The sequence below is a fragment of the Triticum urartu genome, chromosome 7 (assembly GCF_003073215.2).
Source record: "Triticum urartu cultivar G1812 chromosome 7, Tu2.1, whole genome shotgun sequence".
NCBI classification, from domain to species: domain Eukaryota; kingdom Viridiplantae; phylum Streptophyta; class Magnoliopsida; order Poales; family Poaceae; genus Triticum; species Triticum urartu.
Window position 1 is genome coordinate 142,401,203 of NC_053028.1, and position 15,706 is coordinate 142,416,908.

Genomic DNA, 15,706 nt, shown 5'->3' on the forward strand with positions numbered 1-15,706 from the left:
GGAGAAACATCACTTTCTCATCTGGAAGATCAACTCCCACTTGATTCAAATGATTGTTGTACTCAGACAATCTGAGCACAAGCTCAACAATTGAGCTTTTCTCCCTTAGTTTGCAGGCTAAGAAAATCATCGGAGGTCTTATACCTCTTGTCGTGGGCACGAGCCTGAAATCCCAATTTCAGCCCTCAAAACATCTCATATGTTTCGTGACGTTTCAAAACGTCTTCGGTGCCTCAACTCTAAACCGTTTAACTGAACTATCACGTAGTTATCAAAACGTGTATGTCAGATGTTCGCAACATCCACAGACGACGTTCGAGGTTCAGCACACTGAGCGGTGCATTAAGGACATAAGCCTTCTATGAAGCAATGAGGACAATCCTCAGTTTACGGACCTAGTTCGCATAATTGCTGCTATCAACTTTCAACTAAATTTTCTCTAGGAACATATCTAAAACGTAGAACTGAAGCGCGAGCTATGACGTAATTTGCGAAGACCTTTTGACTATGTTCAGGATAATTAAGTTCATCTTATGAACTCCCACTCAGATAGACATCCCTCCAGTCATCTAAGTGATTACATGATCCGAGTCAACTAGGCCGTGTCCGATCATCATGTGAGACGGACTAGTCAACATCGGTGAACATCTTCATGTTGATCGTATCTACCATACGACTCATGCTCGACCTTTCGGTCTCTTGTGTTCCGAGGCCATGTCTGTACATGCTAGGCTCGTCAAGTTAACCTAAGTGTTTCGCATGTGTTCCGAGGCCATGTCTGTACATGCTAGGCTCGTCAACACCTGTTGTATTCGAACGTAAGAATCTATCACACCCGTGTTGGAAATATGCCCTAGAGGCAATAATAAAAGCATTATTATTATATTTCCTTGTTCATGATAATTGTCTTTATTCATGCTATAATTATGTTATCCGGAAATCGTAATACATGTGTGAATAACAGACACCAACATGTCCCTAGTAAGCCTCTAGTTGACTAGCTCGTTAATCAACAGATAGTCATGGTTTCCTGACTATGGACATTGGATGTCATTGATAACGAGATCACATCATTAGGAGAATGATGTGATGGACAAGACCCAATCCTAAACATAGCACAAGATCGTATAGTTCGTTTGCTAGAGTTTTTCCAATGTCAAGTATCTTTTCCTTAGACCATGAGATCGTGTAACTCCCGGATACCGTAGGAGTGCTTTGGGTATACCAAACGTCACAACATAACTGGGTGACTATAAAGGTAGACTATGGGTATCTCCGAAAGTGTCTGTTGGGTTGAGACGGATCAAGACTGGGATTTGTCACTCCGTATGACGGAGAGGTATCACCGGGCCCACTCGGTAATGCATGATCATAATGAGCTCAAAGTGACCAAGTGTCTGGTCACGGGATCATGCATTATGGTACGAGTAAAGTGACTTGCCGGTAACGAGATTGAACGAGGTATTGGGATACCGACGATCGAATCTCGGGCAAGTAACATATCGATTGACAAAGGGAATTGCATACGGGGTTGATTGAATCCTCGACATCGTGGTTCATCCGATGAGATCATCGTGGAGCATGTGGGAGCCAACATGGGTATCCAGATCCCGCTGTTGGTTATTGACCAGAGAGTCGTCTCGGTCATGTCTGCTTGTCTCCCGAACCCGTAGGGTCTACACACTTAAGGTTCGGTGACGCTAGGGTTGTGAAGATATGTATATGCAGTAACCCGAATGTTGTTCGGAGTCCCGGATGAGATCCCGGACATCACGAGGAGTTCCGGAATGGTCCGGAGGTAAAGAATTATATATAGGAAGTGCTGTTTCGGCCATCGGGATAAGTTTCGGGGTCACCGGTATTGTACCGGGACCACCGGAAGGGTCCCGGGGGTCCACCGGGTGGGGCCACCTATCCCGGGGGGGGCCCATGGGCTGAAGTGGGAGGGAACCCAGCCCAAAGTGGGCTGGGGCGCCACCCCCCTAGGGCCCATGCGGCTAGGGTTTGGGGGAAACCCTAAAGGGGGGCGCCCCCTTGCTTGGGGGGCAAGCCCCCCACCCTTGGCCGCCGCCCCCCTAGTAGATTCCATCTACTAGGGCCGGCGCCCCCCCAAGCACCCCTATATATAGTGGGGGAGAGGAGGGACATGACACACCAGCCCCTGGCGCCTCCCTCTCTCCCCGTTACGTCTCTTTCTCGTAGTATAGGCGAAGCCCTGCTACTGTGACGCCCTGCATCCATCACCACGCCGTCGTGCTGCTGGATCTTCATCAACCTCTCCTTCCCCCTTGCTGGATCAAGAAGGAGGAGACGTCTCCCGTCCCGTACGTGTGTTGAACGCGGAGGTGCCGTCCGTTCGGCGCTTGGTCATCGGTGATTTGAATCACGTCATGTTCGACTACATCATCACCGTTCTTTGAACGCTTCCGCACGCGATCTACAAAGGTATGTAGATGCATCCGATGACTCGTTGCTAGATGAACTCCTAGATGGATCTTGGTGAAACGAGTAGGAAATTTTTTGTTTTCTGCAACGTTCCCCAACAACCCGATCATCACGTGGTGCTTCGAAACGACGAACTTTCGCAACGGTGCACAGTTAGGGGGAACACTTTCTTGAAATTTTAATGAGGGATCATCTTATTTACTACCGTCGTTCTAAGCAAATAAGATGTATAAACATGATAAACATCACATGAAATCAAATAGTGACATGATATGGCCATCATCACTTTGCTCCTTTTGATCTCCATCTTCGGGGCTCCATGATCATCATCGTCACCGGCATGACACCATGATCTCCATCATCATGATCTCTATCATCGTGTCTTCATGAAGTTGTCTCGTCAACTATTACTTCTACTACTACAGCTAACGGTTAGCAATAAAGTAAAGTAATTACATGACGTTTATGTTGACACGCAGGTCATAAATAAATTAAGACAACTCCTATGGCTCCTGCTGGTTGTCATACTCATCGACATGCAAGTCGTGATTCCTATTACAAGAACATGATCATCTCATACATCACATATATCATTCATCACATCCTTTTGGCCATATCACATCACATAGCATACCCTGCAAAAACAAGTTAGACGTCCTCTAATTGTTGTTTGCATGTTTTACGTGGCTGCTATGGGTTTCTAGCAAGAACGTTTCTTACCTATGCAAAAACCACAACGTGATATGCCAATTGCTATTTACCCTTCATAAGGACCCTTTTCATCGAATCCGATCCGACTAAAGTGGGAGAGACAGACACCCGCTAGCCACCTTATGCAACTAGTGCATGTCAGTCGGTGGAACCAGTCTAACGTAAGAGTACGTGTAAGGTCGGTCCGGGCCGCTTCATCCCACAATGCCGCCGAATCAAGATTGGACTAGTAACGGTAAGCATATTGAACAAAATCAACGCCCGCAACTACTTTGTGTTCTACTCGTGCATTGTAACTACGCATAGACCTAGCTCATGATGCCACTGTTGGGGAACGTAGCAGAAATTCAAAATTTTCCTACGTGTCACCAAGATCAATCTATGGAGTCATCTAGCAACGAGGGAGGAGTGGATCTACATAACCTTGTAGATCGCGCGCGGAAGCGTTCAAGAGAACGGGGTTGATGGAGTCGTACTCGTCGTGATCCAAATCACCGATGATCCTAGCGCCGAACGGACGGCACCTCCGCGTTCAACACACGTACGGAGCAGCGACGTCTCCTCCTTCTTGATACAGCAAGGGGGGAGGAGAGGCTGATGGAGATCCAGTAGCACGACGGCGTGGTGGTGGAAGTAGCGGGATTCCAACAGGGCTTCGCCAAGCGCTGCAGGAGGAGGGAGATGTGTCATGGGAGGGAGAGGGAGGCGCCAGGGCTTAGGTATGGTTGCCCTCCCTTCCCCCCACTATATATAGGGCCAAGGGAGAGGGGGGGGCGCAGCCTTGGCCCTTCCTCCAAGGAAGGGTGCGGCCAGGGAGGAGTCCATCCTCCCCAAGGCACCTCGGAGGTGCCTTCCCCTTTTAGGACTCTTCCTCTCCCTTATCTCTTGGCGCATGGGCCTCTTGGGGCTGGTGCCCTTGGCCCATACAGGCCAAGGCGCACCCCCTACAGCCCATGTGCCCCCCCGGGGCAGGTGGCCCCACCCGGTGGACCCCCGGGACCCTTCCGGTGGTCCCGGTACAATACCGGTGACCCCGTAACTTGTCCCGATAGCCGAAATAGCACTTCCTATATATAATTCTTTACCTCCGGACCATTCCGGAACTCCTCGTGACGTCCGGGATCTCATCCGGGACTCCGAACAACTTTCGGGTTACCGCATACTTATATCTCTATAACCCTAGCGTCACCGAACCTTAAGTGTGTAGACCCTACGGGTTTGGGAGACATGCAGACATGACCGAGATGACTCTCCGGTCAATAACCAACAGCGGGATCTGGATACCCATGTTGGCTCCCACATGTTTCATGATGATCTCATCGGATGAACGACGATGTCAAGGACTTAATCAATCCCGTATACAATTCCCTTTGTCTATCGGTATGATACTTGCCCGAGATTCGATCGTCGGTATCCTGATACCTTGTTCAATCTCGTTACCGGCAAGTCTCTTTACTCGTTCCGTAACACATCATCCCGTGATAAACTCCTTGATCACATTGTGCACATTATGATGATGTCCTACTGAGTGGGCCCAGAGATACCTCTCCGTTTACACGGAGTGACAAATCCCAGTCCCGATTCGTTCCAACCCAACAGACACTTTCGGAGATACCTGTAGTGTACCTTTATAGCCACCCAGTTATGTTGTGACGTTTGGCACACCCAAAGCACTCCTACGGTATCCAGGAGTTGCACAATCTCATGGTCTAAGGAAATGATACTTGACATTAGAAAAGCTTTAGCATACGAACTACATGATCTTGTGCTAGGCTTAGGATTGGGTCTTGTCCATCACATCATTCTCCTAATGATGTGATCCCGTTATCAATGACATCCAATGTCCATGGTTAGGAAACTGTAACCATCTATTGATCAACGGGCTAGTCAATAGAGGCTTACTAGGGACATGGTGTTGTCTATGTATCCACACATGTATCTGAGTTTCCTATCAATACAATTCTAGCATGGATAATAAACGATTATCATGAACAAGGAAATATAATAATAACTAATTTATTATTGCCTCTAGGGCATATTTCCAACAGGACCCATATGTCATTGACTCAGCTAATTAATATGGTTAATTAACCTTAAATTAAGCCTAACTAAAATGTCAGTGGGGTCAGGGCCCACATGTCAGCGGCTAACCTAACTAAATTAGTGTTAGTTTAACTCCTAATCTAGGTTTGACCAGGGGGCAGGGCCCACGTGGTCAAATGGGTCAACCCCACCGGCGACATGACGCCGGCGAGGCCCGAGACGGCGGCGCGGCTCGGAAACGCAGCACAGGCGATGAAACGAGCGGCGGAGGGCATCCGCGGGGAGCTGGAGCTCTACCGCATCCAGCGCAGCAAGCAGCAGCAGCTAGGGTGGCCGGGGTTGTGCGCGGCGTCGACCTCGGCGGCGGCCGGAGTTCGGGCACACTCGGGAACGGGGCTGCGATGGTCGTGGAGTGGTGTGCTTAGCTCCTACGGCACCTATGCGGCGCGGTGAGCACGTGGGTGTGCTCAGTTGAGAGCTTCGACGACTGTGGCCACGGCGGCGAGAAGCTCGGGCGGCGGAGCGGTTCGGTCTCCGGCGGAGCAACGGCTATAGCGTGCAAATGGAGCGCAAAGGAGGGGGGTTAGGGTCAGTGGCTCACGGCGAGTCAGACGAGCAAGTCGGCGAGCTCGGGGACGCGGAGACGGCGGCGAATCGAAGGTGAGGTTGCCGGCGGCCGAAGGTAGAAGACGAGCTCGGGGACGACGCTACAGGGCTCCCGTGGTCGAATGGGTTGGTGTAGATGACGCAGAAGGCGATGGCGGTTCCTCTGGAAGCAACAGCGAGGTGCGGGGTGGACGATGGCCCCGGTGGTGCTCGTCGGCGCTCTCGGGTGCCCGTGGTCGAACGCGGGAGAGGAAGCAGAGGAGGGGGAGGGAGTCCAGAGCGAGAGAGGGGGAGTGAGAGGGGGTCAGGGGTGTCGTGGTGGCGACCAGGCAGTCGAGGGGGGGGGGGCACGCAGGCAGGGAGGAGCCAGCGCGGCTCGCCGGCCATCGGGCACGCAGCTGCTTCTCCTCCTGGCAGGAGGAAGAAGACAGTGCTGCCCCTGGTGGGCCGGGCTGGCTTTGGCCAGGTGGGCTGCAAGTGAGGTTACTCTCTCTCTCTCTCTTAATTTAGTTTCTGTTTTCTATTTTTTTCTTTTCTGTTTTGAATTAGTAAAAATACTAATTCATTTTGTAAAATCCTGAAAATAATTGTGGGCACTTTTGAAACTATTTCCAATAGCCCTCAAATGCTTTCAAGATTATTTGGACATTTAAAATATTTTATAGAATTTAAATGTCCAAATTCAAATACTTATGATTTAATTCAAAAATCCAGAATAGCCTCCAAAAATATGAAACCATTTTTGGCAGAGGGTTTAGCCAGGACCAAAGATGGTGGACATTTATGAAGGACATTTTGGGTTCATTGAAAAGTTTTAAGTTTGAACCTAGTTAATTCCTTTAATGCTAGGGTTTAGGCAATCCCCATTTCCAAATTTTAATGGAATTTAATCATGATGCAAGATGATGATGCAAAGACAAGTAAGGGCTGAACTGGGGCTGTGACAGAGCCTCCCACACGGCGCCCCCATCACTCCCTGCTGTCCGGCGAGATCCGGGGGGCAGGCAGACGCGCGCGCAGTCTGGGCGGCGGCATCCACCGCGCGGCGCTCCCTGCCCCGCGCCCCCGCCGCGATGACGCCACGTTGGTCCGAATCATCGGGCGGTAACGCCCGGCGACTGGCGCGCGCCGTGCAGCACGAGGTGGGCTCGATCTGCATCCACCGGCGGGATCGGGCTCCTCATTTTGGAGACCCTGCCGCAAGCTGTGCTCGGCCGGATGGGCGGAGATCAACGAGGAGTGGATTCCGTGGTGCAGCACGACGCCGACGGCTTCTCTTCGCCACCGTGCTCTGCTTCCCTCCCTATGCGTCAGGATCAGGGTGCCCACGGATCTTACCTTGTCACGGTCGGCTCTCGTCTCTCCCTCCGCGTTTGGTAGCTCTGTTGGATTGGCACCGCCGTTGAAATTCGATCTTAGAGGTAAGCAAAAATCTGGAGGTAGATTGAATCTATCTTATATATACTCAGTTTGAAAGATAGCTAAGAGTAGATGTGTAGTAATCAGAATACGGTTATGATTAAGTTTATTTTATGAGATGAGGATAAAACCTTTTTTGGGTTGTCTGGATACGGAGTTTTTTGCCAGTTCTGTTTCCCATAAACTCGTTTAACGGTCTAACCACCCAAAATGAGTTAGCGTACCAAAAATATAGTTTTTTTAGGGGCAGAAATAAGTAAAACTTCGTTTTAGTACAACAAGAAAAGTGGGTCTTAATAGTTTTTCTATAAATAATTTTAGCCGTTCCTATTCAAAAAGGCATGCTTCAGAAAAAGAAAAAAACTCTGGTCAAGGAGGCTTAGCTTCCTCTTCCTGGAGAGTCAACCTTCCAATATTGACCAAATTCTAATTGTACACAAACACACAATGCATTTCAACAAAGCAAAACACAACGGGGAATCATACAGATTTATGCAAGGTAACCTGACATAAAAGTCAGCACTGTCCAATGGTCACATTCATACTGATGTACCAATTGTAAAAAACGAACGCAAAGCTCGGTCTGCATCTTTTGGCAAATGAGCTCAGCATAACGCGCTATTGTGGTATTGCCAAAGCTTCCATTCCGAGGTCCTTGCCATTTTGCAGGTTAGCGATGCTTGTATTCAGGGTCTAATATGACTCATTCTCCAGTCACCACAATGCTCTTGCTGAATAGCTTAAGGGTTGGTTTTTCTAATCCTGTACTTGGCACTTTGGAATCACCGTCTGCAACGAATTTTGAGGCCTGAATTTAAGGATACATGTGTGCTAAATCTTATCACAGAGCTACAGAAAAAAAAGCAGACGAACAGATTATGTTCCTTTTGTTCATATCGAGGCATCTATTGTCTTGAAAGACTCATCCTTTAATAGTAGAGATAGTAGAGATATGATGAGCTCACTGATGGCAAACTCAGCTCGAATTTGGGTTCTTTGTAAATTATCAGATACATAGTTCCTTATCCATGTATTTTCAACGAGAGATTGTACGGAACTGAAGTTTAAGTCAGTTTTTTAATTGCTACTCCCTCCTTCCCATATTCTTAGGCGTATTAGTAGCCAGCATGAAAATCAGCGCAGTTTAATTGTTACTTGAACCATCATACATGCTGTATAGATGTAAGCATCAACGAAAGACCCAGCCAGAGATTTGTTTTTGTTTCCAAAAAAATAGCGACCGTGAGTGGTTGTTGTAACTGAATGAGAGAGAGAAAGGCATCTGCGCCTTAGATTTTGGGACTTCATGCAAAAACTTACGCGCCTAAGATTTTGGGAAGGAGGGAGTATATGATATTAGATGCCTCAGGTTTTTACCATATTAAAAAGCGTATGCCTTAGAAAGAAATACGACACCTTAGTATTTTTTTTCTTCTATAGCAAGTCACTGTCCAAGCATCTTCATCCTTAATCTGTTTGCAATTTCACGTTGTCTCTTGTTATTTCCAGCTTAAACAGGTGCATATTCGACTAAGAATAGAACGGGGAGATGTTGCGAAAGGAATACTCATGGTTTCTGAAGACTGATTATGCTCACAAACTCAGGTTAGTGTGCATTAAGATCTACAATAGTAATGCAGAATTGAACATACTTTACCTGAGTTGTTATAATTTGATCTGGCGACTTCATGTGCTAAGGACTTCCTTGTAGGCTATGTTTTTCATGGTCGTTAATAAGGGTTCAAATCTTTTTCGCTTATTTGAAATCTTGCTTTGTTCCTTGCCCTTGCCCTTACCCTTCCCTTTACCCTTGCCATTGTCCTTGATGGCGAGAATCTTAATGTTCCTCTTCGCGTTGGCTCTAGACAATGCAATGTAGAGCTGACTGTGAGAGAAATATTTGTAACTGTATTGTACTGTGATTAAGAGGACTTTAGCAAGATTCTTTATGGAAAAGGGGTCTTCAATATGAACTTGAGTTTGGGAACTGAACAGGTGTCTATAATATGAAATTGGGTGAAAAGCATGTCAATCTCACGACATCAATTCTTAAATTTTTTAGTTTGTTACATTTGCTTTCATTCGTTTGCATAGAGTAGACTTGCTGTAAAGACAAGTTTGAGATGCCATGTCGCACCCGTCCACATTAGCACACATTATACATTTGTTTCATGTATTAATTCCCAGAAGTTGATGAGCCTAATGAAGCACCTTCACAATTTGGTAGCTGGTACATAGCTTAAATCCTGCATGCTTTGTTCAATTTACTTGGAGTAGTACTCCTTCACAATTTGGTAGCTGGTACATAGCTTAAAATCCTGCATGCTTTGTTCAATGTACTTGGAGTAGGTACTTAAAGATGCAATCTGAGTACCACTATATTTTTGAGGTCACATCATGAAGTTCGGAACAGGAGTTTAGTATCTTTCTGATGTAAAAAACTTTGCTGAAACAGTTGAGGATTGCAAACCTAGGGCATGGTGGGCACCATCGAACATAACAAAGGTGGACCTCAGTCCTTTGCCGTCGGAGAGGCAAAAGACGGTAGGTGAAGAACTGTGAAGATGATGGCAGGAGGATGTAGCGACGGCATCAGGAGATATAGACGCAGCAACAGCCGTCGAGCGCAGGTTCTGGTTCGGGGGCGCCGAGGTTGCGGTTCAGCAGAGGCAGCTCGCCGCTCGCGTGAGAACGATGTGGCCGGACGGGGAGTGAACTGGCGATTCTCTCCTTGACGTAGTGCGTCCGTGGGTCAATGGAGCTCGTACGCGAGGAAGAACTGGCGTTTCTCTCCCTGCAGACGTGCGTTCGTGGGTCGATGGAGCTCGCAGGTGGTTTTATTTTTTGCCGATGGACCTCGTTCGTGGGTTGAGCTGAACTGTTTTTTAGGCTGGTTTGTTGATCGATGGACCTCGTTCGTGGGTTGAGCCGTTTTTTTTTGGCTGTGGATCTTGTACGTGGGCTGAGTTGGCCTTTGATTTTTGGGATGCTGCGGGCGTGGCCCATCGCCTGATGGTAGTCGTACAAAGGGGGTGGGGGATCGAACGAGGTCGAACCATCACGACGTTCGATCCCCCTTTAATAGTAGAGATTTAAAATTTTCGAATGATTAAATCAACAAGATAGGTTATACATTTTCTTTTGACAACAAAAGATAAGTTATTTGGTTTTTGGTTTTTGTAGCGACTTTCATTTTAAGCTGGGTACTGTAGCAGCTCAACCTGATGCAGTAGTGAGCGATTATTTGGTTTTTGGATGGCTCTTTCTTTGTTATTTTTTAAAACAATATACATTATAAAAACAAAAACAATAATTTTAAAATTCATTTAATTATTTGAAAACGCGGAGAACATTTTTTAAATGCAAATATTTTTTGGAAGCATTATTTTTTTGAAAATGTGAACAATTTTTAAAAAACACAAACAATTGTTTGAATTCCATATTTTTTTTCTAATTTCCAAAAATGAAAACTAAACAAAATGGTAAGAAAAGAATAGGAAAAGAAGAAAAACCCGGACAAGAATATTCGGAAGTGTCCCAAGACAGATAGAAAATAGAACAACAACGTTCCTAAAACCAGATTTCCTGTACAAAATGAGCCACTCCAAATCGCTTGCCCCTCTACGAAAGCTATGCGGCAAATAGGAATTACCGTGAGTGCTATGTCTCGCATTAAGCGAGATTGATCCACCCGCAAAAAAAAAAGCGAGATTGTAGCAAACTGAGCAAATGGGAGAATCAGGTTCAAACGCTTGTCTTCATGGATAGCGCTAGCGCTGCTAGCCACTTCACCAGAATGCCATTCGTGGAAAGTGATAGGGGCACGTACTACTTGACGCGATCCGACTCGGTTTTCTTGGTTTTCTTTTATTCCTCTCCCTTTTTCGTTCTTTTTTGCATTTTGTATCTTTTTTTCTCTTTTCGGATTTCTTTGTTCTTTTTTATTAGTATTCTATATTTTTATATATGTCAACAACATTTTTCTAATACACGACTAATAGCTTTTCAATACAAATTACACATTTTTTTGTTTGATTTTCTTTTTCTTCTTCATTTTTTTGTTTTGTTTTCTTTTTTCTTATATTTTATTTCGTTTTCACTGTATATTTTTGTATATGGTAAATTTTTTAATAAGTGATCAACATTTTTTCATACACGTTCAACATTGCCCGAGCGCTTATTCAATATTTTTTCAAATACTCGTTCAACAATTCAATACTTATTCACATTTTTCAAATACTTGTTAAATATTTTTAAATACTCATTTAACAGTTTTAAATACTTATTAAACATTTTAGAATACTTGTTAAACATTTTTAATACTTATTCAATATTTTTCAAATATTTGTTCAACATTTTTCATATACTCGTTCAACATTTTTAATACTTATTCAACATTTTCAAATACTTATTTAACATTTTTGGAATTCATATTCAACATTTCTCAAATACTTTTTCAATCTTTTTCAAATGTTTTATAGAGTTTCTTTCTGATATATATATTTAGAATATATTGAAGTATAAACAAAAGTGAACAAAAAAAGAAAACAAAAACAGAGAACAGACAGAAAAACAGAAAAAGGAGGTTGGAGCTTTCCGCGTGGCTAGACCACGGCCCATGTAGAGCTCCCTCAACAGGAGAGGCTGCCCTGAGAGCACTATTTGAGGAGCGCTCCTTTGGAAGCCTCCCAACGATCATATTGGGTGGGCTGAGAGCGCATCACTTGGCGCGCTCTCAGCCGCCGCCAAGTGTCGCGCTCTAGGCGCTTTCTCCGGATTTTTTTTCCACACATTTTCTGCTTTTTAAATGATTATATTCAGGTTTTTTTTCGACTTTTCGGTTTTCCACCGGTGTTTCTTAACTTTTCGACAAAAAAATATTAGAAAAACAAATTGTGCCAAAAAAACACGTTTTTTCGTGAGAGGCACGGTTTTGCTTTCGCGAGAGGCATGGCCGTGCCTTTCGGGAATGAAAAAAACAAGTTTTCTCTTTTTTTTTTCTGTGAGAGGCATGGAGTTGCTTCTGCGAGAGGCACGACCCGTGCCTCTCGGAAATGGAAAAAAACGCGTTTTCTCTGGGTTTTTTTGTGAGAGGCACGGTTTTGCTTCCGCGAGTGTCTCTCATAAACTAAAAAATACATTTTTATTTTATTTTTTCTTTCGTGAGAGGCGCGGTTTTATTTCCATGAGAGGTGCCTCTCGGAAACAGCTTCCGAAAAGGGAAAAAAGTGCTTCCGGTTTGGTGTTTTCATCCGATTTTTTCATGACTTCAGCAAAACATATTAACATGTGATCTATATTTGAAGATCTCGACACGAGGAATCCAACTTTGAAAACAATTTCAAGATTTGAATATACGGTTTAAGAGATAAAACATTTTGAATAAACGGATCTACGAAAAAAGAAAAAACTCACAAGTTACGACAAATGGTAAACATGCAGCACACCACTTGTCACAACCAAGAAATGTGAGAGTGATCTTTGAAAGACTCATTAATTAATGATTTCGGGCTGTCCTCTGTCTCACTTACAACGAGAAATAGGGGCACCCAGGAAGCACCTGTAACACGCAGCGCAAATCAAGCGATTTAGCCCATAAGGCTTGATTCGGCCCGTTATTAGTGAAAAAGGAAATGGAGTGCCACCATCAGGCTAGCAAATTCCTATTCGCCGCACATTATCGCGAAATGCCGGTGAAAAGCGCAGCCTCGAGCTAGCACCCAAACAAGTCGGCCCATCTTAGTTGGTTCCGGTTCGGTTTCGCTTTTTCGCTTTTACCTCTGTTATGTTGTTCCTTTTAATATTTCCCTTCCTTTTTTGTTTTTTGAAAAAGTTCCCTTTTAAAAAATGTTCAAAACTTTTAAAGTTGTTCCGAATTTAAAAAATGCCTGGGTTTCATCTGTAGGAATTTTAATAAATGTTCCCATTTTTAAAATGTTTTAAAAATTCAAAAAATATTTGTATTTTATGAATTTCTCACAAATTCAAAAAAAGTTCAGGAATTTCAGAAAATGCTTGCGGTTTCGAAATTTATTTGGAATATCAAACAATTGTTCCTGTTTAATAAAATTATTTACAAATTCAAAAAAATGTTTGCATGTTCAATTTTTTTTCACAATTTAAAGAATATTTGGGAATGCTTACAAATGTTTGCAATTTCAATTTTGATTCCTGCAATCCAAAAAATGTCCAGAAATTTCAAAATTCGTTCACATTTCTAAAAGTATTCATTATTTTAAGAAGAAACCGGCTGCTACAGTGTAGCGATCCCTACAGTAAACCAAATCATATGATGTTTTTTTTAGAATGAAGGCTCAAGAATAAACCGAATCATACAGTAAAATGCGCATTGCTACAATGTCTTCTGCTACATGGGCCGGGTCGAATATGGAGGGTCCTTGTGCGTCGCGGCGCAGTTGGACGCATTGAGCGTTCAATAGGCCATGCCATTGTTCTCAAAACAAACAAACAGAAAAAATCTCACCCAACACGGGTACTACGACAGTAGTGTAATTTTCTTATTTTTCTTCTTTCTGAGCAGGGAGACAACATCATGTTGCTTTCCGTATAGACTCGTGGGTCTCGTTCTTCTTCTCCGGACCCGGTATTGGCACGCACAGGGCGGTGCGTTAATAGATGAAACAGTTACTCCCTCCGTTTCTAAATATAAGCTTTCATAAAAATTCCACTATGGACTATATACTGAGCAAAATGAATGAATCTATATTCTAAAATGCATTTATATACATCCGTATATGGTTCATAGTGGAATCTCTACAAAGACTTATATTTATAAACGAAGGGAGTGCATATTTGACTATTTGAGCATGATTACCGGACGATTAAAGGTAGCTAGGTGTTTTCTTTAGGAAAAGTACTACACTCACAGTAGGAAAAAGGCCCTTCTCCTAGAAAAATTTCTAGACTAGCATCGACATAATTTATAGTGCTGCGTAGCATTTCCTCTTTTTCTGAAATATAAGTCATGCGTGATATTTCAGTCTTTTCTTTTGAAGGTGTTCCTCATATTTCAGTCTCCAAAGAATGCAGTTTACTGATTTTTTTTTACTTATGATATCTCCGGAAAAAACTGATTTGGATAAGTTAAAAAAACCATTTAAAATTTATTAAAAACGAAACAAAAGTTAATTAACCCATAATGTTTTTCAGTTTTTTTTTCAATCATCTATATACTATATACAAATATAAGATGATCCCAATGGGGCAGGCCATCAAACCAGGTCAATCCGACGACCTACATTGCTTCAATGATGAGCACTAAATATGTTTAGCATGCTATCAAATATTGACATCAATAATAATTATTTATATCTTTACCAATATAAAAAGACCTAGAGGAGCAGATCCAACTAATCACGGGCATCAAACCAGGTCAATCCAACGACCTACATTGTTCCAATGGTGAACACTCAACATGTTTAGTGTGCAAATAATTACACACCAAATATTGATGTCAATGATAATTACATTAATATTTATGTGCAATTAATGTTTGTCTAATATCAACGTGCAAGTATTATTTGCCTAATGTCAACTTGAATTGCCTAATAATAGCATGCATTGCACGTACACATTTATCAGTCTTTACTTTTAAAGGGGAGTTGGTAACGTCGCCTCACCTCCCACCAACCATATATTATGCTCATGAGCGTCTTACAGGCGACCTTTCGCTCAAGAGCAGTCAATATGGGCCGCCCAATTTGACGCGTGCATTAACTCAATCAAATCGGCATTTTCCTAAAACAACGTTGTGCATTAATTCAGTCAAATCAAATCTTATGAATATCTCAACTAATCTAAAATTGCCTTCCACTATTCATATTCAAATAAAATCTTACCAAAACATTAACTATAATCAAAGTTGACCGGCCCAATTGACGCGTGCACGCGTTTTTAGTTTTCGTTTCTTTTTTATGTTTCTTTTTTGTTTCATTTTTTCTATGACCAAACTATTATTTTGTACTCAGCATACTATCAGAATCGACATAAAACTGTATGCCAAGTTAATTAGGCAGGAAATTAGTCACACCAAATCAACCACCCAGACATTAGTGTGAATTTTTTAAAATATAGCGTAAAATCAATTTGAAAATCAAACTATTAATACAATCAATTAGTCAGGCAGTTAATTACATGTGCAATTAATTAGGTACATTTAATAGGGATTTTTTTTGTCCAAATCAATTTAAAAACTAAATCATTAATGCGGCAGACAATTAATTCGGCCTACAGATTAGCGTGGATCTATCAGAAAACTGCTTCTTTTCTTTACAATGTCGGCCACTATTTTTCTGCAGGAGAATACGGGTACCTCGGCCTTTGATGGAATTATGCTTGGTAGCTGGGATCTGCCAGAAAACTGCTTGTTTTCTTTACAGTGTTGAACAATGTTTTGCCGCATAAGAATCTAGGTACCTCTATCTCCATCTTTGATGAAATTCTGCACGGTAGCAGGGATCTG